Raw genomic sequence first — 25868 nt, 5'->3', positions numbered from 1 at the left:
TCTGTGCATCGGTTAACTCAACAGTCACACAGGCCAAAAGATTGCCCAGTAACCTCCTGGCAACTACCAGCTGCTATGAAAGAAATGCGGTTGCTGGGGGTTGGTGGCAGTCACTAAGTGAAACTGGCTAGAAAAAGATGCTTCGTGTGGTTGCAATCTTTGATGGCAGATTGCTATTTAGTCTGCAACTAGTCTGCAAACACTTGCCAACTACTCACAGAGTGGTAGTGAAAAAGAAAAGTATTGCCTTCAAAGTAAAAGTTGCACCTGTTGAAATGGTATTAAGGATGATGGCCAACTATTTGATGAGTGTTTGCAGGTAAGTCTTTGTCTTCTGTGCAAAACACAGGCAATCAAAGCAATCTGCTAGTGAAAGAAAACAATCACAAGGAGGTTTTTACTACAGCACTCTCTCTGAGATCGATTTCGCCATTCATCTAGGAATACATATTTTTCACCAGTGATCCAAGTTTGTTATGATAAAGACATTTCAAGTGATAACCTGATGTTCTTATAACAGGAAAACTAAATAATTCCATTTAAGGTTGCTTAAAATAACTACAGCGTTTAATTTGGATTGAAGGGTCCAGTGCATTATTATAGACACTCCTGCCTCTTAATCTTAATTGTCATTTACCTCACCAGCAGAGTGACTTCAGCAGACATTATTCACCAAAAGCTGTTAAAATGTTTACTCTTTTTCTTGGTAATTGTGTCTAAGCAGCATTACAGCTAATCAGCGTGGAAACAAATCTTATTTAGCAGCACACAGCCTTCTTTCATTCCTGGAAATAAATACAAATTAAATGGTAAACAAATTAGAGCAAGAAACAGAAACTTCAGATAACATAATGCATATTGTTATATCTCATTTGACAGAAACCTGTGCAATAAATTAGGTCTTTCCTTCTAAGCATTAAGGCACATAAAAATCAAAGTCATGCTTAACCACCCTGAGGCTGAAACAATGCTAAGACCAGGGGTGGTACATGTAAAAATAAATAACATCAACAGGACCCAAGTTTCTTAGCAAACTGCAGCACTGTAATGCAGTTTTTCTCTGTTTATCTTTGTACACTTTTTCTTTTTCTCTGGCTCAACCTTAAATGACAGATAAAGTTTCTGAAACAACATGTGAAAACATTTTGTTCCTACCTCTCACCAGAAACAGCGTTCCCCAGTCTTCGTTAGCGTTTGCAAATGCTCTGTGACATTTAGGGAAGTGACTAAGAACACAGATGTCTCCAATTTGTCTCTGTGATCACAACAGATAATGTTTTTTAACAGCTGAATAACTTTCTCTCTGCCATTATTTTTACCGTGTAAGTCATGCTTGTCAAAATAGTAGCATTGTAAAGCATACAGAGAAAACATTGATGATCAGAAAACACTTTACAGCCTGTCTATGGAAGAGAAAGAGGAGTAAAGACGTGTGGAGGTGTTACAAGGGAAAAAACAGAAGATGCAGAAGAGCATAGAAAATGGATATGAACATGTCCTCCTCCCCCATCAGGATGAAAGGGAGACCATTAGGTGTGAGATCAAAGCGAACCAATGTGGACCAGTGATTCTGTTACTATAGTATAGTAATGCACATATTTTGTTTCCACAGTATTTTTTGGTACGTATAGTCATGTTTTTTTACATGTTTTTCATCTTTGCAGTGCTGTGTAGAAGTTCTTTCCCCCTCCGTTACTGTAAATGTGGTTGAGTTTGTTGTGGGAGCATAGGAGAATGTTTTTTTCACTTACGCACATGCAAATGAGTCTCATTTTCTTTATGGAAATATAATGAAATAGCTTGTGCTTTTCAACTCAGCATCTGAAAAGCATTCACGATGATGAACTATAGCAGTCAGGAGTGGTGACAGTCTGGTCCAGCAGGCTGTAACAGCTGCCAGCGATTGCTGGGGTCCCAGTCAGAATTCAGTGTCTATGAACACAGTCAGGACAAGCATGTTAGGAAACTAGAAGATGAATGCTCTTTTATACTGTATTGTCAATGTGATACAAAATCCAAATATTTTCACTTCTGTTGTTTACACAATATCAAAGAAACGTCTGATTTTAATAGTGATGACTTTATTATTGACAGAGAAAACTTCATTTTGGCTCATGGATTAAAGGTTTTGAGCTGCTAAGTATAGTGGGTGCCACAGTACCATTTGTCAGAAATGTGTCAAACAAACTGCAGAAACCACTTGTAAGCCCTTTAGATGTTGTGACTGATCAGAAAATCTGTAAATGAAACTGTTGGATGATCGCTGATTAAAAGGCTAATCTAATGTTTGCTTTAATAAATGAAGTAACAAAAGAACAAACACATTATTCTCAGAATTTTGAAAAACTAAGTACACCCTATGATTCAGCAGCAGTAGTTTTTGTATCACCTCATCATCTCCCACATTGCTGTAAAAGACTTTTGGCGCACCTTACAGTGTTGCTTCAGATCACTAAAGTTTGCAGCCAATCATTTATGTACAGCTCTCTTAAGGTCCCGTTACAGCACTTCAATCAGGTTCAGGTCTGGACTTTGACTGGATCATTGCAGCACTTTTTGCAATGACTGAAAAATATTTGCAATTCTGTCCTTTTCCAGGATTTCTGCTGACGATTTGCTGCTGTACCTGGGATCATTACCTTGCTGCAATACCCATTTAGCCTTTGGATAAATGACCTCACATCTGATTTTGGTACAGAGGAGTTCATGGTGAAGTCAGTGACTGGAAGGTGCCCAGGGGCTGTGACTGCAAAGCAAGACCAAATCTTCACCACCCTGCCACTGTGCTTGATAGTATGAGGTGTCTGTGCTGATATCCTGTGTTTGGTTTTTTCAAAGCGTCCTGTTGTGCAGTTTGGCCGCACATCTCCACTTTGCTCACATCTGTCAAAGGACATTGTTCCAGAAGTCTTGTGGTTTGTGCAGATGTAAATTTGCTAACCTAAGCCGTGCTATTTTTGGAGAAAAGAGGCTTCCTCCTGGCAACCTTTCCAAATGAGCCATACTTGTTTAATCTTTTTCTAATTGAATTGTTATAAACTTGCTAAGCGAGGTCTGTAGAGCCTGAGATGAAGCTCCTGGCATTTTTACAGTTGCTTTGATGTTTGCATGATTTGAACTGGAGGAATATTTTCTTCTACACTCCTGAAACGAGCATGTCATTGCATTAACACACATGTGAATGCTCCAGACCAGTAAATGGCCAAAACTTCAGCTGTTATTGAGTTGGTCACACTTGATGATGATGATTAATTAACCCAGTGCATTTGATTAGCAGCACCCAGCTGCTACTTACCCTCTTTTTACCTATGAAGGCAGTAAGGATGTAGCGAGGACTGCAGAGTCCTGTAAAAACTTTCACGTGACTTTATGTCCTTCTTAACATCCTTAAGTTTATGACAAACAAAGAACAGAAACCACATTTTTTAAAAAAAACCACAATTTAATTTAAACATTACAAAAGCTTTTTTGTTTAGACAGTACAAATATTTAAATGTTGAAATCCAATAATCCTGTCACTGAAAATAAAACATTCAATACAGTGGTGTCTTATTATTATGAATTATTTTAATTAACATGTTATATAATTCTCTTTTAATAGGATGAATAATTGTTCAGTTCAGCTTCTGCTGTATACATATACATATATATCATATGCACACACACACATAAAAAAAACACCCAGCACGCCCCTGCGGGAGGTTTATCCTTCAAGCTCGGGTCCTCTACCAGAGGCCTGGGAGCTTGAGGGTCCTGCGCAGTATCTTAGCTGTTCCCAGGACTGCGCTCTTCTGGACAGAGATCTCCGATGTTGTTCCCGGGATCTGCTGGAGCCACTCGCCTAGCTTGGGAGTCACCGCACCTAGTGCTCCGATTACCACGGGGACCACCGTTACCTTCACCCTCCACATCCTCTCGAGCTCTTCTCTGAGCCCTTGGTATTTCTCCAGCTTCTCGTGTTCCTTCTTCCTGATATTGCTGTCATTCGGAACCGCTACATCGATCACTACGGCCGTCTTCTTCTGTTTGTCTACCACCACTATGTCCGGTTGGTTAGCCACCACCATTTTGTCCGTCTGTATCTGGAAGTCCCACAGGATCTTAGCTCGGTCATTCTCCACCACCCTTGGGGGCATCTCCCATTTTGACCTCGGGACTTCCAGGTTATACTCGGCACAGATGTTCCTGTACACTATGCCGGCCACTTGGTTATGGCGTTCCATGTATGCCTTGCCTGCTAGCATCTTGCACCCTGCTGTTATGTGCTGGATTGTCTCTGGGGCATCTTTACACAGCCTGCACCTGGGGTCTTGCCTGGTGTGATAGACCCCAGCCTCTATGGATCTTGTGCTCAGAGCTTGTTCTTGTGCTGCCATGATTAGTGCCTCTGTGCTGTCTTTCAGTCCAGCTTTGTCCAGCCACTGGTAGAATTTCTGGATATCAGTCACCTCCTCTATCTGCCGGTGGTACATACCGTGCAGGGGCCTGTCCTTCCATGATGGTTCCTCGTCTCCCTCCTCTTTCTTGGGTTTCTGCTGCCTGAGGTATTCACTGAGCACTCGGTCAGTTGGGGCCATCTTCCCAATGTATTCTTGGATGTTCCTTGTCTCATCCTGGACTGTGGTGCTGACACTCACCAGTCCCCGGCCCCCTTCCTTCCGCTTAGCGTACAGCCTCAGGGTGCTGGACTTGGGGTGAAACCCTCTATTCATGGTAAGGAGCTTTCTTGTCTTTATGTCAGTGGCTTCTATCTCCTCCTTTGGCCAGCCTATTACCCCAGCAGGGTACCTGATCACGGGCAGGGCGTACGTGTTGATGGCTCGGATCTTGTTCTTGTTCAGGGTGTTGTTGGAATGCTACTACGCAAGTAACCCCGGCGGAAGGGGCTACATGAATAGGATGAGGGACCTATGGATTCTTCGATACCCAACATCCACAATGACGGCGAAACAACTAGTAGCTCAGTGTTCCAACATTCGAAAACATATATGTATATATATATATATATATATATATATATATATATACATATATACACTGGGTTAACCTGCACTCATTCAGCTCTTTAATGAATGGAACTGAAGTAAACTCAGATCAAAGCTTTCATTGTACAAAAGTAACCTTGACACTGAGTGAGACTACAGTCGTTGGGTATAACAGTGGGGGGGGGGGGGATTGTATTCAGCTAATTACAGCTTTCATTTGTATCCATTCTCCATCCACACTGCCACAGTACACTCTATTAATAACAGCATCCTTTCACTTTTAGTCTCTGTCTGTGGATAGCTACATGTTGAAGTCATTTTCCAGAGCCACATCAAGCACATAGCTGGAACCACTTTTTATCATTTAAGAAAGATTACACAGTGAGGAGCTTGTCAGGCCAGATGAAGCGATCCTTACCTTAGGACAATGCTGGTGCAGCAATGCTGGTGACGATTTATATTCTCCCACTAATTCATTTATTTCTGTCAGGATCACTGATTAGCTTTATACATTACCAAAACTGCTGCACAGCCCACACACAAACTATTTCACAGAAGCTACAATCGCTTCTTCACCACCAGCAGTCAGTTAAAATCTGCTATTCTGCTTTTGGATCCCTAATAGTCTTTAGGGGTGGCTGTAGCTCAGGTGGCAGAGCAGGTCAGCCACTAATCAGAAGGTCGGTGGTTCGATCCTGGGCTGCCTCCTGGCTGCATGCCAAATATCCTTGGGCAAGATACTAACCTCATGTTTGCCTACTGGTGGTGGTCAGAGGGCCCGGTGGCGCCTCTGTCAGTGCGCCCCAGGGCAGCTGTGGCTACAATGTAGCTTGCTATCGCCTGTGTGTGAATGACTGAATGTAGTGTAAAGCGCTTTGGGGTCCTTAAGGACTAGAAAAGTGCTATACAAATGCAGGCCATTTATTCATCAAGATTTTCACATGAGCAGTAATGCTTCTTTTGTTTGTTATCATCAAACTCCTGCATTCATTCCAAACCCTCACCTTGTCAGCCAATCCCATCCAGAAATGAAAAGTGTTTCATTTACTTTGTGATAATAAATAGTGACCTTTCAAAGTGAGGTTCCCCTGAAAGCCAATTTTTGTTCCCCCTAATTCACCTTATTAGTTTCACCTGAGTTCGAGTACTGCATCAGACCCCCTTTTGCCGTCAAAACATCCTTATTTCTTCAGCAAGGTTCTAGAAACATTTCTCAAATATTTCAGTCCATACTGACATGATAGCAATCCTCGCTGCAGATTTGCTTGCTGCACATTTGCTTGCTGCACATTCATGATGTGAATCTCTTGTTCTGCCACATTCCTCTATTGCTCTTAGATCTGGTGACTATGGAGGCCATTTGAGTACAGTAAACCCATCATCATGTTAAAGAAACCAGTTTAAGATGATATGAGTTTTGTGACATGGTGCGTTATCCTGCTGGACACGACCAACAGAAGATGTGTACATTGTGGTCAGGTGTACCTAAAAAAGTGGACAAGTAATATACACGTTACGACAGTGAGATTCAGCCTACGTTCTGGTGTAGCAGGGCAGTGTGGGTAATGAGTCACATCAGTTACAGTAGATCTTCTGTGTCCAGACTGTGATCAGCTAATTTGTGCTGATTCTGAGGTTTTCTGTTCTTTTTAGCTTTTGTTAATTACATTATGCAGTAAATATATATATAGATATTGCATGAGCCATCATGGTCCCTGTCCAACCACTAACCAATATAAAGTTAGTATCAAGATGGAATTTGGCAAGTGTTACTAAAGAACCTCATCAGCTTTAATTTAAAGTTACGAGTCTTTCTACAGGAAAGTCCTGTTACTCAGCAGCCATGGTGCCAGCCTCTTGGCAACAATCCTATTTTGAAGCATTGTTCGAACTAACTTTCATTTCAATAATCAGCAGGCCAGAAAAACTGCATGTACAGGATGTATAATCAAATCTGACTACAATAACTTAAAGGTTTGCTGATTTTACTCACAAATGATTATTTAAAAAAAAACCTTTACCGCTCAAATTTTACTGAATTCCACTGAATTCTTTCAGTGTTCCTTTCACTCTCTTCTGTCTAACCTCGTAGTGACTATGGATCTCAGATTCAGCCCTGCATCGGTACAACATAGTCCATCACTGTACCACAGTATTACAAACTGCCCAGTTCAGCTAACACCTGGTAAAATAATGACAAATGGCACAGCTACAACCACAAGACTAATGATCTGTGGTTGTTTTGCAGCCACCTTGAGGCCAGCTGCCTGACAGCTAAAGCTTGGCTGAAACTGGTTGATGCATAAGGAGCACAGCAGCAAATCTACAACAGAAGGGGTGAAAAAGAAAAACATCAATGTGATGCAGTGTCAGTCTCAGAAATTGAGTCTATTGATGCTGCTATGATGTCTACTGACAAATCAAAAGAAATACAACATTCTTTATCATGGAAACAGAGGTGGCTCCTTTAGAAACAAAATAAAGTCTTACTTTATAGAGGCTGATGGCAAAACTACATCCACCATCTTGACAGAGCCTTTCTGTTTGGAGTTTGCTCTACCCATGTCTTCGTGGGTTAACTCCCCTTCTAGTTAGTTCAGGTATTTTACTGATATTTTATCAGAGCTGCTGTTTTTCCTCCTCGAGTTAAACTTGGCTCAAATGTGTTGATCTGAAAATGCTGTTGGAGCACCAGCACCTGTTCAGCCTGCCTGTTGTATTAAACCAGACACAGCAGGAAATGATGTCCCCAAGTGTATAAGTTGAGTAAGTTATCTCAGAGTACTGAAAGCAGAGGCAGGGGCACCATGGTCTGCTTTCTGTTGATCTTGTTTTAAATGATCTGTGTGCTGTCTGTTGGATTTCTCGAGGTAAGCTGTTTGCCCTGATTAAACATGTATAGGGCTATTATTTGTTTTCAGAATATAGGTTTCTTGCTATTGTTAATATTATTATTAGTAGTAGCAGTATCTTTTTATTTAAAGAATTGGGTGTCCATCAATCCACAATAACAAGTAGTAGACGAAATTCTCTCTCAAAGTGAGGATCACACCAGCATCACAACCTGAAGGAGGTGGGGAAAAAAACATGTAAAGGTGACAATACAACACATGCAAAATTCTCCACAACTTACTAAAATGTGTGTTAATGTGAAAAACACCAAATAAAAGATCTCAGGTTTGGAAGAGACCCGTTTGATGTTCTGCAGCACTTCCAAGACAGAGTGTTGGGGTGTCGACAGACTTTCAATCAAAATGCACGGCGCTTTCTTTGGAGATAAAAGAAAAAAGGCTGCGAACGTCAAGATGTATCTCATCCCGGCTCCAAAACAGGGGGAGAAGCATCATGATATGCAACGACCCGTAGCACTAGATGTTCTGGGAGCACCTGAAGAGGGCTAATCCATCTAAGACATCCAAGAAATATAGCTGACCTGAAAAAGGATTTCAAAGCAGAAAGGGTCCCAAATTCATCCTCATCACTGCGTCTGATATGACTCATACGTGGGAGGGAAGAAGTCTGATGGGATTTGTTGCTGTTAATGGAGGTTTTATGAGATGCTAATTTCAAGATGCCACTATTTTCCAGCTTGCCAGCTAGCTATGATATGAAGACTATAACTGCTTTATTGTGTCTGCATGTGTAACCGAAATGAAAATCAAAACGTGACCTCACCAGCACCATGGCAAGTGCAAAACCTCACAAAGTGCTGGAGACCAAAATGTATGAACATTTGATCATTCAAAATTATATTATTTAAGCTGATTTGCAGATTCAGTCCACTTGTATCAATGAGAGAAACAAAAGTTATAAATGAATAAATAGATTGTTGAGGATGAGTTCAGTGGAAGTGGCGCTCTATTATTAATACACCTGCTTTATTGATGTGTGTCCTTACCCTATTTTTTCCACTTAAATTAGCAACCACCTAGAAAATTTTGTTGACACTGGGCAGTTCTCTGTGCACACTGAAAGATTGATTTCCTGATATGAATGGGCGTCATTGTTTGCTATCCAAGTGAACTCAGGCTCAGCAGGATTCTTCTCACATCTGCTATGAATAGCGGCAGTCGCGGGTCCTCCAGCGGCCGGGTCGACCCAAGAGCTGACAGTTTATTGAGCATAAAATGCATCAAAGCTCATTTAGCAAAGTGCCCTCACACACAGAGGGGGGAGCGCCTGCTTTCCTGCTGAATCGCCTACCTCATGTCCACAGAGCTGTGTGTGATGAAATCTCTCTTCGCCAATGTCTTTGCTTTTCCTCCTTAATGCCAGCGTTCAGTCATCCTCTCTGTTTTTGTGATTATAACATCATTAACCCTCTCAGGCTCAAATTAAGTTTTTTGTTGCTAATGCACAACCAAGTCCTGCAGTGGTACTTCTGAGCAAAAAAACCAACACATAAAATATGTATGTGGGGTAATCAGGTTTAGTCCTTAACTGTTGCAAATCTGCAACGTCTGCCTGGAGAGGGTTAATGTCACGATCCTGGGTCAGTGACCCAGTGTTTTGAGTTTCTTGTGCCTCTGAGTTTTCTGTATTATGTTCTTAGTTCTCGTTGTTGTCCTAGCTTGTTCTTTAGTGTAGTGTCTTAGTTTGGTGTTGTTGTATTCTGTTTAGTTCTCTGAGTATTTAGTAGCTGCCCTCTGTGTTTCTTAGTTGCTCTGTCTCCCTTAGTCTAGTTTGCATCTGTGCTAATTCCTGTTTTACTTTGAAGGTCTGTGTCTCATGTGAGTGTATCCTACTTTGCTCCCTTGTCTTGTCAGTTCTGATTTCTCCCAGCTGTGCTCTCCTTCTGTGTCTCATTCCCCTCGTTACTTCCCATTGTATTTAAACCCTGTGTTTCTCTGAGTCAGTGTCGTGTCGTCCCTCATGCTGTGTGTGAGTCTCCCCGTGTCTTCTGGTATGTGTTATAAATTAGCTTTTCCCAGTTTAGTTTTGTATTGCTTGTGTTCTGTTTTCCAGCAATAAAGCTGTGCTTTTGAGTTCAAGTTCTGTCCCCGTGAGTTTGCGTTTGGGTCCAATCCCTGCCTGCCACACAGCGTTTCATGACAGTTAATGCATTTGATGATGGATAATGCCCAAGATTTATGTGTTTGTAATAGAGTTGCATCTCTGAACATGTTTTAGTCTGGGCACTTGAAACAGATGCTTTAACACTTTAAAAAATAAAATACAATAGACTCAAAAGCTGATATGTTGATGTTTTTGCAGTTATGACTAGAGATGAAATTAATAGATTTCTCATGCAAATATGGAATATGTACAGGATTATTGGCGTTTGAAACACTAGTGGAAGCATCGGCAGCAGCCGCAGCATTGGTTTCCAAAGAGTAGCATGTCCACTCATGCGCACGTGTCATGCATGAGCAGAGGCCACTGATGGTCCAAATGCTATAATTAAAAGGATGTGTTCCAGTGAGTGGTCGGTGCAGACTTGAGTTTGGGTGCTTTGAATGATTTATTTACTGTCGATATTGTTGAAGCTTGAACATTAAGTAATAATTCACGGCTCTCCTCATTCAGTATTATGTTATGGGAAGCAAATTGGCAGCGGATTTGCATTTAATGCAATTTCCGCGGCCAAGTGACGCACAGCAAACTGGGCACTTGGCCGGGTTGGTAGTTCAGCCTTGTCAAACAGCATTGAGTATGCAGTACTCAATGCTGACAAATAAAAGCCTTTGTCAGAAGTCACACAGGTCAACAGCCATTATGAGTATGTAGTTTATTTTATATATTTACTTTTTTTACTGAGCAAAAGCAGAATTGGGAACTTTTGAATGCTTTTCCATTCAGAGCGTCATTCAGAGGTATTACATAAACTGAGGTTTTCACAAGTCCTTTAAAGAAATACGACCGGCTGCAGATACAAGCTGTATGTAATATAGGGAATTTACGAAGCTGCCCACCAGATCAAGCCTGCGGCAAGGTACACAATTTTATTTAACAGACAGAAGGCAGTCACAGCAGGATTTAGCCTCGTAATTCAGATGTGTCTTGCGGTAAAATGCCTGAGCAGAGAAGGGTTTCTTAAATTAGATATAAGCTAAACAAAAAAGGCCACATCAGCAGGCAGCGGAAGCACCGTGATCGCGATAATCTTCATGGTCTTATGCAAACACCCCCTCTGTGAATTTTTGGATCAACATTTTCCTAGAAATAAACCACTCATGGAGGAAAAAACGCTATGTTGGCAGCATGAGGTCTGATGCATAAACCGGTCTCTGTTTTACTTCAGTCGGCCAGCGCAGAAGTAAAGGTTCAGCATCAAGCTTTTGGATTAACACTCCATCAAATGACAACATGTAATGTTAAAGGAGATGTTGGCGCTGACAAACCTACAGAGATTCCTAATCCAACAATGCAGTTACTTCAGCTGGAACAGTTTTGCTTCTTTGAACTTATTCTCATAGGTATGAAACCAGCAGCTGCTTTGGCTCAGTGTCAGCGCTCCCATCAGTGTCTTCTTTCAGGGGTAACAGGCAGTTCAGTAAACAAGCTCTAAAAAATCAATCCTTGTACACCTCACACCCGGGATTAACAAGCTAAGTTAGGCTGCAGCTGATTAGAGATAGTGATCCATGTGGCCTTTAAAAAAGATGGACATTGCACTTAAAATGCAACAGCTGGCCAGATGCAAAACTCCCTTTTGGATGTATAAAAGGTTTTTGTTTGGTAGCACATTAGCCATGTTCACTTTATCAGAGACTAAAATGTCAGCGTTTATGTGCTGTCAGTATTATTAGCTGCTTACTGATGACTTGTTTGTAATATTCCAGTAAATGATTTATTAGACTTGTAATAAATTAAAACTGATATTTTATTATGTTTGATCATTAGCAGAAGGGGTATTTAAAAATGCTTTGGGTTTTGAACAACTGATGTACTCAGTGCAGTTCAACCTTTAACCTTGTGTTTTCCTGACATAGTCCTTTCTAATTATGGGCCTGTTGACAAGCTTTGGAAGATTGTAGGCTTGAAAGAAAACCAATTTAGTCTAAAACAACCTCAGAAAACCAATGAATAAGGACATTAAAAACATGGAAGAAATTGCAATTGCCAACAGATGGAATGATTAATACAGATGCACACCATAGCGTGAAATTAACTCTGTTATTAATTTAAAATGCAAATAAAAACACACACACAAAAAAAAAGATGATTAGCTTGTCTACAAAACTACAGCTTTACTCATGCATGTTTCTTTCCTTATTCGCTATTGTTTAGAACAACCTGGTGAGTCCATGAGTGAAGGATCGCACCGTGTGTTCCTGGTTTCCAAAGCTGAAAGTTTAATTATTTCCTACTCTTACAGCGGTGGTACTTATCTGGCCTTGGGCGCTCACTTTGCTCTTTGTAATAAGGTAAGCTGGCACAATGCTCTTGGATTTAAACAGTCATGCTAAAAGAAAAGTACACCCTCCTTCAATTCTAAGGTTTTGTGTATCCTTAGAATTTCTAATGCATGACATAACACACTGCCACTATTTAAGGAACAAAAACTAAGATAAAAATGTAGAAACACTTTGTGAAAAACTACTTTATTAGTTGTAAGTACCTTTATACTACTTACTTACTTGACTAACTTGCTGCTTCTGTAAGAATAGAGAAGATGGGGTCAGGTGCTGCTGTTCAAATGCACTTGTTTAACTGATCGTCAGCTCATGCAACCACCTCTATGAAACCAGGAGTTTTGGCAGTTTGCTGGTTTGGAGCAGTCACACAGTGCCAGGAAATACAGACATCAGCAATGATCTTAGAGAAGCAATTGTAGCTGTCCATCAATCTAGGGAGTGTTACAGTGAGAAAGCTTATCCAGAAGTGACAAAGTTTTAAGACAGCTGTCAATCTTCCCATGACTGGATGTCCCAAATTCACCCCAAGGTGCAATTCACTCCGAGCAATGCTAAGAGAAACAGCAACAAAACCAAGAGCTACATCTCAGACTCCACAGGCCTCAGTTAGGATATTAAATGTTAAAGTTAATGACAGTACAATTAGGAAAACTTTAGGTTTTGTAAGAAAAAAATCACACACAGTAATATGTTATGTGTATGACATGACGGTATATAATTACTCAGCAATTTCAAAAATATATATGATAATAAATATGAATAGATTTTAATTTATTAGCTATAAAAAGAGTCCTTTGACTTCTTAGTTTTAAAATTTTAGTTTAAAAATATACACTAAAGATTATTTAACTGATAACTACTTCTGGTGAAGAGAATTGAAATCTCCACTGCCTCTCATGGACTCCTTTACTTATGCTATCATCCCTGTGATTTCTTTTCTCACCTTATTAACAGTTTCTTATCTGGTAGACAAAACGTAATAAGCCTCCAAGGCTGTGACAGTTTATATGCAAATACACAGCAAATAGGCAGCCTCAGGGTTTCACAAGTAAAAGGAACTAATTTGTAACTAACTTACATAACTTGTCAAAACTGGAAATCCGGAACAAGGCGAACATCTAACATTAGCAATGCATTATTGCCTGTTTGATAACTGACATGAGTTGTGCACTGTCCATTAATACTGGATTCAATTTAGCTTGATGAGTTTTTGAGAGTTTATTCTCTGTGTGTGTGTGTGTGTGTGTGTGTGTGTGTTCATTGATTCTTTCTCTTCCTCTAGCCTCTCTCCGAAAAGCACTTGCTGTTCCTGCTGTTTCAGGAACTCCTAATTTCTAAATCGAGTGCTGGGTTTGTCTTCACATTCCTAAGAAAACACACATCAGTAGCTTTGCTTGTGTGTGTTTGGCATGTTTCTACAGTATAACTGCAGTGGTGATTGCTTCAAAGTGCTGTTTGGTTTGGTTGTTACCGGTAGCTTTGCTATCAGCTCTGTGTACATGCTGAAACACTAAAAGACAGCTGTATGGGTATGTCCTCATTAGGATAGGGATTTATATGTGAGCCTGTGGGACTGTAGGTAACCCATATGGAAAAGAAATAGTAAAACCATATATGATTTACTCATGAAAGTGGCCACTTTCTCATTACTTTCATATATTTGTTTAGTAAGTATACAAAACATGCAAGTTTCATTATATAATTTTTCAAGGGATCTTATATGTGTTTTCACTCTTGTATGCTTTTCATACAAGTTTCGTAGAAGACAGATACAAACTTTATAAGATTTATATATATCTTTTCCATATGGGAAAACACGTGTTATATTTAAATAATATGTCTTAAATAAAAAAGTAGTAAGGAAAGTGTAACACATTACTTTTGAGCAATGGCCACAACACTGGTCAACAGAAATGGGCAGTAACGCGTTACTTGTAATGAGTAAAGTAAGGGATTGCAAAAACGTTCATTAGATTGCCGTTACTTTCCCGTAGGAACACTGCGTTACTGCGTTACTTACGAGTTTTTTGCGAGAATGTCTCATGACGGTGACGTAAGCGAGTGCGACGTTCGTGACAACAGCTGTGTGCAGATCAACAATGGATCATATATCGAATGCGGAAGAGAGTATGAGCGTGCAGCGTGTAAAGTGTGGAAGTACTGACCTTACTTTGAGTTTGATTCCATAAAAAGTGACAAAAACATTAATGTCCGTTGTGCGTGGGAAGAAAACTTCTTTTTACAGTGAACAAAACCCCTAAACGTCCGAGCAAGCACCGAGTGCGCTACGACGTAATGGGAAACTCACAGAGAAACTTGCGGATTCTTCCACTGACCGCTGCGGCACACCTGCACCAGAGTAAACCTCCGCCTACCCCACTCCTGCTTTACAAAGGTAAAATAGAGCAACAGGACCGCTGAGTCTTTGACTTTATTTATTTTCTGCTGTGTTTTACTTGCATCTATTTGAGTGTAAACACAAAAAAATTATTTTATTTTATGTGCTGGAATGTGCAGAAAATAGGTTTAAATGTTAAACTAATTTCTTCCAGTCAGAGAATGTTGCATATAATTAAATTTTTGCTTGATGCATAAAGTTAAAAGGTTAAAACTAATAAAACAAGTTTTAAAAAGAAACTTTTCCATTGGATTACATTTTGTATGATGGATTATGTAGAAAAAGTAGACTTGGGCCAAAAGATCTATTGCTTTATCACCTATTCAGGTTGTAAATCGTGTTTTTAAAAAGTAACTAAGTAATTAATTACTTTTGAAAATAAGTAATCAGTAAAGTAACGGGATTACTTTTGGGGGAAGTAATCAGTAATTATTTACTGATTACTTTTTTTCAAGTAACTTGATCATCACTGCTGGTCAACTTTCCATTATGTACATAATTACATATGTCCAGTTGTTCGTGGTAGCTGCAGCTTTGAATAAATAAACATACATCAAACACTTTAAATAACCTTTTATAAAGCATCATGTAGCCTAACATAAAATGATGAAACGCATACATATGCAGCAGGTGTTTCTGTGCTGAAGTGGTTGCAGGTATCCCTCATGATTCATTAAAGCTACAACAGAAAGACAGGGTTTAAAATCTAAAGTGGTGTCGCTACAAAGGGAAGTGAAATTAGCCCTCTCCTTTTGTATGCTTCCTCCAGGTGAAGTCTTTGCATAAATGTGCTGTCATGTCCAAGTAAAGCACATTAACATAAAAGTCACGCATGTCTGAAAGAGAAACAGGACTTTAGATGACCGATCTCAGGTCACGACCTAAGTATGGAGCCAGGAGACAAGTACATGAGCTTAGCAAAAGAGACTGCAGGCAAAGGAAAATAGCTCGCCTGATTTAAAAAAGTACATTTCTTAAGATTACCATTTGAGAGCTATATGATCTGTCCAAACAGATCATATACTTCAGGCAGGCAGTCTACTCCAACATATTTTCCATTTCATCTACTTCTCAGTGTGACTGGCCAGCTGGGGAGAAAGGGCCAAGCGTTGTGCTTTCCATTGTAATTGTACATTTTCATTTGTTAAAAAGCTATTTGTGAGCAAAAGTGGCTTGTCATGATAGATTACTAAACAGGCCTACTGGGCACAGGCGCAGGCCTTTGACTCCTAGTCCAGATAATCTGTTTGAAATGTCAACCCGTCTTATTGGCCAATCTAACAGCAGCAGTCACAGCTGTCAACAAAAAGAATCAAAAAGACCAGAAAGAGATGGAAAGCAGTTAAAAGCAGATTCAAAATAAAGCATAGACAACAGCTACACAATGAACACAATTAAATGCACAGAGATACTGAAGCAAAATGCAAACCGACAGCAAGGGGACGCAAAAAGGACAAATAGTTTAAAACACTTGCAAACAGAAATAGACAACATGAACAAGGAACCTTGAACTACCCCTCATTTATTTTATTAGGAAAACCAAACATAGCTCCAGCGATTTATTGAAGCATGGAATTTATTTCAGTAGTCTTTAGGAATAGTTCCCTGGGCTTCTTGAAGGACATTCAAAGCTCTTCTCTGAATGTTGGCTGACTTTTGTTCTGTTTGTAAATTGGATCTGACACTGCTTAAGAAAATGTTGAGGTCCAGGCTCTGGAGAGGCCAGTAGTTCCATTGTGTGTTTTTCTATCCACGTATAAATTTACTGGACTGGCAGTCTTATTGGGATCATTGGTACCGAATAGTAATGCATTCTGGATCAAATTCAGCCAACTTCCATCCCCAACATCATTATCATAAAAGAGCCTCTACTATTTGTTGCAGATGGCTGTGGACACCCACTGTGTTTCTCTTCTGACCTCCTCCATACATATTCCATAATTAACACATGAATGGTGACTTTCACCAATAAAACCAAATTTATGTAGTGCTAGACTGCAAGAGTTCACTGATCACATTATCACATCTATGCATGTTATTTTATCACATGCATGAAGGTTGAGTAAACCCATGGAAAGAAGCTTGATTAAAGCACCACAGTAATGCCAACTGCATCAGGCTGATAATGAAACATACTGACTTGTGTTACTGACTGTTAAGGCTGATTAAGCTAAATGCAAAACCAATAAATATAACAGATTAGGACAACAGAGAAGCAGGGAGCTTTAAATGTGCAACAGAAGGAGTGATGACTGATTAGTTTCGTGAGAGCCGGTGTACCGGGGCGCTGGTGAAGACTACGGTAGATTGCCCAATACACTGCTGCATTGTTTTGCCTGTCTCATTGCCTGCAAGGAGATTTGCAGTTTCAGTGGCGCTGAGTAGTTTTTTACAAGCTCGGATATGAGCTGACCTAGAAAATATATATCTGTTGGAGAGAATTACAGTCTTTCCATTAGGAGGAGGTAGGCTAGTAACAAAATTGAGTGCAATATGGGACCAAGGTCTGTCAAGGATTGAAAGGGATTGTAAACCAGAAGACTAGATGGGGGCTGAGACCTGCTTTTACTGTGGGCTGAAATATATTCCCTTAAATTTTTTTCCAAAGTTAACTACCAAAAATAAAGTTTTAGAAATGTAATGATTCTACTTATGCTGGGTTGATAGAAGCCAGATGAATCTGTCCTTCAGCAGCTCAAATACCAGGTTTGCTTCTGTGGACCAAACAAAAGGGATGTTCAAAGAGATTAACTACTCTTGGTTGCCGTTCCTGATGAAATGCTGGAAGAATCTGTGGAGGCACTTAAGCTGTTTGGTTAATGTTGGCCATTCTGGGATGGCTTTGATCATCTTGGGCTCAGTCTTCACCTGCATGCCCTCCAAGGCAAAACCCTGAAATGTTACCGAAGGCATGTGAAACTCTGCTTTTACCTTCTCCAGCAGCCTCTGCAAGTGTCGTGGACATGCTATTCATCATGCTCTTATCCAACACTAGAGCTGGATGTCTCGAGACCACTTTTACGTGGTCTTGGTCTTGTCTTGGTCTCGACGGACTTTGGTCTTGGTCTTGTCTTGGTCTCGGATCCCTCGGTCTTGCTGTCTCAGATCGACATAGTGGAGATTTGGAGTCAACAGTATCCACGACACACACAAAAGCATCAGCTCTAAGAGCCGTGCTTAGAGAGTGCTTTGTAGTGAATCAGAAGAGTCGACTCCCATTGAGCAAGAGCCGGCTCCTCACTTAATTTCCTTTTGCTGCTCAGCTCTCACACAGTGGCTCAGCTATGCTCCAATCCCTCCATGTTGTGGCCAGTCACATGCGAGGCTATAGGATAATATCATTATGTGAAAAACAGAGAGGGTAAGAGACGCGACAGTCAAGTGGAGCATGCGTCTGTCCTCTCAGTGAGTGAGACAGTAGACAGCGGTGAGGAGGGCTGTGCGAGTGCATCGCAAAAACACATAAATATGCCTGACACCCATAAACGAAGCAGCATCTTGCTGCAGTTTAAAGACTTTTTTGTCTCGGTCTTGACTCGGTCTGTAAATGGTAAATGGCCTGCATTTGTATAGCGCTTTTCTAGTCCCTAAGGACCCCAAAGCGCTTCACACTACATTCAGTCATTCACCCATTCACACAGGGCAGCTGCAAGCTACATTGTAGCCACAGCTGCCCTGGGGCGCACTGACAGAGGCGAGGCTGCCGGACACTGGCGCCACCGGGCCCTCTGACCACCACCAGTAGGCAAACACGGGGTTAGTATCTTGCCCAAGGATATTTGGCATGCAGCCAGGAGGCAGCCTGGGATCGAACCACCGACCTTCTGATTAGTGGCTGACCTGCTCTGCCACCTGAGCTACAGCCACCCCACCCTGTCTTGGTCTTGTCTTGGTCTCGATACCCTCTGGTCTCAGTCTTGGCCATGGTTTAGGCGATCATGACTACAAGTCTATCCAACACTTCAGCAGGCTGCGGGCTGGGAGCTGGAATTGCAGACACCATCGCATCTTCCATGAACCTCTGGAGGCCATGTTTTCTGTGGAGGAAACGGAGAACATTGTTGCATGAAACTGACAAATCCTCAAACTGCTGATGGGTAATCTGTTATTGTACGGTTACAGCATGTTCCCTGGGAATTGCCCCCTGCTTGGAGATTGCGATCTTTAATGGGTCGGAGTCCATGTTTAGGCCATATTGTTCCATCAAGACTGTTTAAGCCCAATGATCCATGTGGATGAATATGACAATCCTCCACCACTGTGATTAAGTTTTACAGTCTTTATTTAAAAGCAAGGAATGGTTGAGCAGTTGCAGGGGTACAAGAAGATCACAGATGAACATTCCAGGTCTCAGCGGAGATCACTAGCTCAACAGGAATGGGTTGGATATGGCTTTGGATAAGTGACGCACTCTATACCCAACATCGAGGCATACACTTAGGAGCCAGACACTCTGACAGAGACTGAACACAGATCCTGGAACTCCAGCTCAAAACAGGTGGAGAATGTCTTCTCAGCCATCCCACACTGGTGGAGAAATCAAAACCAAAAACAAACCAGTGCCAGAGTACGACACAAAGTGTTTTTATAATGCTGATACGGCAGATCTTACATGCCCACCAGCAGTAACAAACAGCCAGATAAATGGAGAAATAATTGAAAGCATTATTGTAAGTGCTTATAAGATCTCACCAATAAAAAGCGTCTACATTAAAAGCAAGGTGAATTGCTCTAACAGATGAGGAGGAATATTAGAAGGCGAGGACAATGAAAAAGTGAAGTGTGCAGAAAGCATTATGGAGAGAATAAAATGTCTTTCGGAAACAGACTAGTCAGGAACACTGCGCAAAGGTTAACATGACACAGTCTTACACAGTCACAGGCTATATTGGGAAGAAGCGCCGAGTACTGGCTACCCAAACAAGCTCCATCAACAGTCATCTGCTAGGCCACATATTCCCAGCTCTCATTTCCTGTCTCGTGAATATGAAATAAAATAAAGGAAACAGTTATTAGGACTGTATTCAGACCAACATTAGCAAACTGCTGTCTGGAAAAAACAAGTGAACTGGCCTTACAGTGCAGTAGCAGGTTTAAGATTTAATTTAACCATTAAAATAAATAGAATAGAAATAGAAAAATAAATAAATAATGTGAAATAAATAAAAAAAGCCACTTAAAGGGTTAAAAAAACACATGCTTCCACTGAATCTCATCTTTGCTCCCCCTCCTCAAGCATCATAGCCTGTTTATACCTTATTGATTGGCTGCAGTCTTCTCCTTTATTATACATGGCCGTTAAAATAAACACACCCCATCTATGGAGTTTTATTACATTTCTTCTCCAAAGTATTCTGCAGAAAGTCACATTAGTTTCAGTAATATCCAGCCACGAGCAGCGTGTCATCTGGAAATGCTACGCTCCTGCACTGATGAATTGTAGAAACAAACCTACAACCAGACTTGTGTCTCCAGCTCATCCATTTTCCATATGCTTTCAGGCAAATGGCAGAAAAAAGAACTCAATTTTTATGTATTCACATATTCATATGAATGTTTTAATTCATTCATTTTTGGTAGGGGAACAGAGTAAATGTGAGATTATTTTTGATTATTTTCCTCTCACTCTTATCCTAATGCATAGTATGTATGTGTGTGATGTGATGCTGGGATGAAACAAACAAACTGAGACAGTAGGGCTATAACATTACCAAAAACTGATGGTAAATAATATTAGAAAAGGTTTAAAAGTACGATTGCAAAAAATGCCTATTAGTAAATAATAAATCTTTTGTGTACCACACTGTTCATTCATATATCTTCAACTGTTTTAACTTTACTTGAAGAAGTTTTGCTTTATTTTTATTAATAGAATAAAGTAGAATAGAATAGAATAAAACAGTAGCACCCCTTTTATAAAATTAAATAATGATGAATTGGAGTTGTTTGTTTACAAGTCACGCTCACACTGAAAAATCTGCGATTGTTTGTACCTACCATTGCACAGGCAGCCTGTCTAAGGGTAGCATTTATTTTATGCTCCCAAAAAAACAAACCAAAACAACCGAGGATGACAGTCACAGACTGGAACAGAGAGAGATGCTTTGGTCATGGGTCATAGCCATTTGTAAAGACGTGGATTTCACTGCCCTATGCATAGCCAAGAAAACAGTCCTCATGAACTGGAAAAATAAAAATAATCTTAATTCTAACCAATATAGAAATGATCTATTAGATTACATTAGTCTTGATACAGCCTCTGCCACCACATCTGATCAATTGCTCTGGGCTCTTTTGATCAGCTCCATCACCTAGTGGGGGTGGGGGGTCATAGTTTAGTCCCACCTTCGCTGTTGTGATTGGTGTGGGGGTAGGGACAGGCTTAGGGCGTCGGGGGGTTCCCCAGGAGCATCTTCCTTGGAGGACTCAACCCGAGGTAGCGGTCATGGCCTATTATGGGGGCCCAGTCCTGGCACAGGGTGCCGCCGATGCATCGAGCCACCTGGGGGCTCTTCAACTGGTGGGGGAGGTTGTTGCATCTTGCAGGAGCTCTCCTCTCTTCAGGAACTCACTCTGCAGGAGGGGGAGATACAGGCAGGGGCAGATCTAGAAGGGTGGCATGGGGTGGCAAGTGCCACCCAAAAATGATCCCTTGCCACCCTAAGTGCCACCCCAGTTTTGCATATGACAGTGTTGTTTATTAAAATAAGATAGCATTAACAGTTTGAGCGTAGTTACAGTCAACAGTGAATATAAATGCTAAAACTGAATATATTGCAGTGTTCCCCCCCTCCACCATTAACAAATGGTTCAGCCCATAGCAAGACCTGCTTTTTTCTTGCTTTCAGTAGCAAGCCATGCTTATGATTGTGCCAGAGCACATTTTGAACAACACCATGGGAATTTCGGATTTTACACAGGTGGTTGGATGTTACACTCTGTAAATGGAAGGAAGGTGAGTGTTATTAACCCTCTGTGGGACACGCTGCACCTCCAGATCACATGACTGACGTGATTTTGGTGGACAAACTTTTTTTTTACTGGCACACATCATTTGTGGGGCATCTTATTGCAAAACCAGATTGTTCTCTCATTTTAGTTTTAGTAATATTTTTAAATGGTTGTGCAAAATTTAGAAACTCGGCAGGTGTATTGGCTGCATTTTTAGACAAATAGTTGTATATGTTTACAAAATGTACAATTACATTATATTTGCATTTCAAGTTATAAAAATTTACTCAACATGTCTATGTTTTTTTTTTTTTTTACAGTAAAAAAAATACTACTAGGATTTTAAGTTCTTTGTGTGATTTCAGATCAGTAATAGTACTATTAATAGTAATAGTAGTACTAATGCAGTATGTCAGTGAAAAAAACAACTAAATTCAGTTGAGCTGAAAAGAATGATACCAAACAAGGCAAGGGGGGAAAATAAAATGAAACAATCTGAGGGTGAAATCCAAACGTAAACTCAAAAGTCAAAAATGGCCGGTTGTATTTCAGACCTCAGTGGGTTAATCCAACAAATCATGAAAAATTAGGTTTAAATTTTTGTTCATGACAGATTTCTGACATTTTGTGTAATTTAAGCTGTAACAATGTGATTGTTTTCTAACAAAAAACAGTGTGAAACTTAATTTAGACTTGTGTTTGTAAATGAACCGCCCCATATTGTGTAGCTTTCTGGATTTTATACTTGTTGGGCTACATATTTATTTATTATACAGGCTATACAGTACATAGAGTCAAAACTCACATGTTTTATGTAACTAAAGTGTGTAGTTATGTGGGCTACAGACAATAATTAAGTTATAGACTATATTTATATGAAAAACGTGTATACTTACTGCATTTGAATCATTTTAACCATATGTAACCACCTGCATATGTGTTTGGAAAAAAAAATGCTTTGATTTTGCCACCCCATTTGATTTCTTTGCCACCCTCATGCCACCCTAAGAAAATTTCTCTAGATCCGCCCCTGGATACAGGAGAGGTGGAGGAAGATCTCAGCCTGGGCGTCTATTGTCTTGTGTAGTCTGGAAGGTGAGTGGATGACGGGGTGGGTGCAGTTTTCTCTGAGGTGGGGTCGGGTGGGCTGTCCCGGGCTCTGTGGGGCCGGGCGGTGCTGCTGTACTGGGCCCCGGTCTGGATGGGCCTGGGCCCCCCTTCCCTGGCTGGTTGCAGAGTATGGGGGTGCCTACTGGGGTCAGCGGGGGAGCTGACCCCTTCCTTCCCTCCCCATCTCCAGCTGCCTCCCTCTTCCCGCTCCACCACAACCACCCACACATGCAGGTCCTTGGGGTAAAGGTGTGTCACCAGGGTGCAGGGGAGGCATCCCCCCCTCTGTCCCCTTCTGGCTTCTTGTGCCTCAATTTTATCTCATAACTTAGACATTCACATTACTCACACTCTCAAAAAACATACATATAGGATCTAGGGGGTGGGCACGCTACACGGAATCCAAAAGACCATCAGGGTGTACACCTCACCCCTGGCGTCGTTGCCCATCTCTCAATTTTAAATACACGTAGACATTGAGGGCTATCAGGAGGGGCTATGCGCTTACCTGCTGCTCTCTGGCAGGTAGCTCCATGCCCTCCTGGGTTTTAAATGCACCTTAGAACACACATGCATCAACACTACAAAGAGCGGGTGGAGGGAGGTTTGGAGTCTTCACACACCCCCGTTATCTGCGACCTGCTGGAGCGGGGGTGGCTAGGTGGAGGGTCTGGGGTCTGGAATGTGGGGGCCTTCCTGCTGCTGCGGAGTCGAGGCGATCTGCTTCTCCTCACCCCAGGGAAAAGGGTAACACCACCTGGGTCTGGGTGCAGTTTCCCCCTCCATGGGCAAGGGTACCTAGACCCGGGGCTTAGAGTACGCTTGGGGAGTGTGATCGTGTGTACAGCGTCTCTTCATGTCTGTCTCCACGTTGGTTGAGTGTGGAGTAAGTGCATATGAGAGCATGAGGGTGGGAATGGATGTTTGTGTCTGTGTGTGCCTGTATGTCTGTGTCTATATGTCAGGTTGGGTATCAGACGCCACCTCTCTGGGGACATCTCAGGCCCTCCATGGTATGGAGGCCTATCTCCCCTTACCACCACTTCCCCTGCCAGTGGCGGACTCCCTCAGACATCAGTGCGTTGGTGGTTCTTTGTGTCCGGGGATGGGCGTCCAGGTACACACCGGCTCACTCCTTGGTGGCTGCTTATCGGGGCCTGGAGCCTGGGGCTTGCTCGGGCCACTTCGGGGGTGGGGTGCCCTCGCCCTCTTGGCCTGGGGCTTGGTCACTCAGACACAGCTGGCTGCCGGCGGAGCTCACGGGCACGTCACTGCAACCCCCCCCTGCCTTCTGCTCCGTGGCTGCTGAGTGACCCCTCATCTGGGAATCTCGTCAGCTCTTTCTGGGACAGTGGCGCGGCTGCCCCTCTGTTAGTCTTCCGTGGTCTCTTGTGTTCTGGGGGCCTCTGGATGTGTGGAGTTTTGATCTCCTCCATACCTGCTTCATGCCCTGGAGGACGGGGCTGTGGCCCCCCCACACCCTCTAGCAGATCATTACGTGAAGGAACCTTTTAAAAACAAGCGCGTTCATGCTCACAGGTGTACACACGGGTGATCACACACCTTTTTGGCTCCTACCTAAAAGCACACTGTGCGCTGTCGATCTTACGTGCTGCACAATAATGTTTAATATTGTATCCCCATGTAATGTTTGTGCTATATGTGTAAGGTCCCATTTCACTGCAGGGCAACCTGCATGTGACGAATAAAGCTTTGATTGATTGATTGATTGATTGATTGATTGATTGATTGATTGATTGATTGATTGATAATATTTAGTACTTACTGTTATATTCCCATATATCATCGTGATGTTGTTTATTCTATTGGTCACACTTTCTTCTGCTTTTTCTTTTTTCATTCTCAACAGGTGAAATTAAAAAAGAAAAAAATCCAAAACTGAAAATAATGGCATGATTGCTCTAAGAGGGCAATTTAACTGTAAAGTGATATAGGCCCTCTGTCACCTTTTATTCATATTTATATATTTTTTTAAATATTTTTTAAGCTTTTGCACAGTTGTGTGGAGCACCCATAAATTCATTGTACATGTAAAATGACAATAAAAAGCTATTGTATTCTAATCTATTCTAACCAGACTACAACCAATTGGCAACCAGTTGCCACAGCTTGTGCTCACTGGCATACACTGACTCAGACTGATTGCTGTCAGCGTTTATAAATTAAAGAACAGTTATTTGTAAACCTTCGCTGATCTGTCCAAGAGTGCGTGCAGTCAGTGCGACCCTGACCTCGATTGCCTCCTGCCAGGCAATCTGTGCACTCATCTTCCAATTGAAAGCTGTCACCCAGGGGGTGAGCATGCAATACCCTCAACCTCTAGGTGACCAGTTAGTCAACGGTGTTGCGTTAGGCCAAAAAATAAATAATTCAGCACAGTGCAATGAGACAACCAGCAATTTGCCATCCTATTTTTACTCTAAGATGACTGAGCCATACAACACTCCATGTATGGAGTCAGTTGGGCTTCTTTCACTGGTGCATCCATGTTCCAGACACCGTCTGTAATGTCATAAACAACATTATTAGTCCTTCAAAGTTCTCACTCCAGAACAGCAGATTTCATTCATGCTGAGTACAGCGTGTGATGCAAAAACAGACTGCTTATTTTCAATTTTCAGGTCATAGCATGAGCTGTGACAGCAGCAGAGCATCTTGGGTAGCTCATGAAATCTACTCTTCTGTGATCCTAGAAATGGACTGAATGGCTTCTTTCAGGCTTTGTGTCCATGTTTTTCTTAGCTTAACATTGGTACATTACTCAGTTATGACAGTAGTGGATACTTGCAGAGTGTTTCCTAACCATTATTGTTTTATTCACTGATGCATCTTGATACGTCTTTAATGGGGAGTAGCGGTTTAAAGGTTTCTTTCAGAGTCCTTGGGCTTTGTTGGAGTTTTTCCAAACACCAGGTGAGGATGAAAAATCCCCATTTCTTGCCACATTTTTGTTGAGTTACCACTGGGTCACTGTCTGGCACATACTGGAGTACTTTACCCTCCAAGCTTTCTGCTGGGCAGCTTGTCTGAGATGTGGTTAATGTT

This window comes from Aulonocara stuartgranti (assembly GCF_965226115.1).
Source record: "Aulonocara stuartgranti genome assembly, chromosome: 6".
Taxonomy (NCBI): Eukaryota; Metazoa; Chordata; class Actinopteri; order Cichliformes; family Cichlidae; genus Aulonocara; species Aulonocara stuartgranti.
This window is presented reverse-complemented; position numbering follows the sequence as displayed.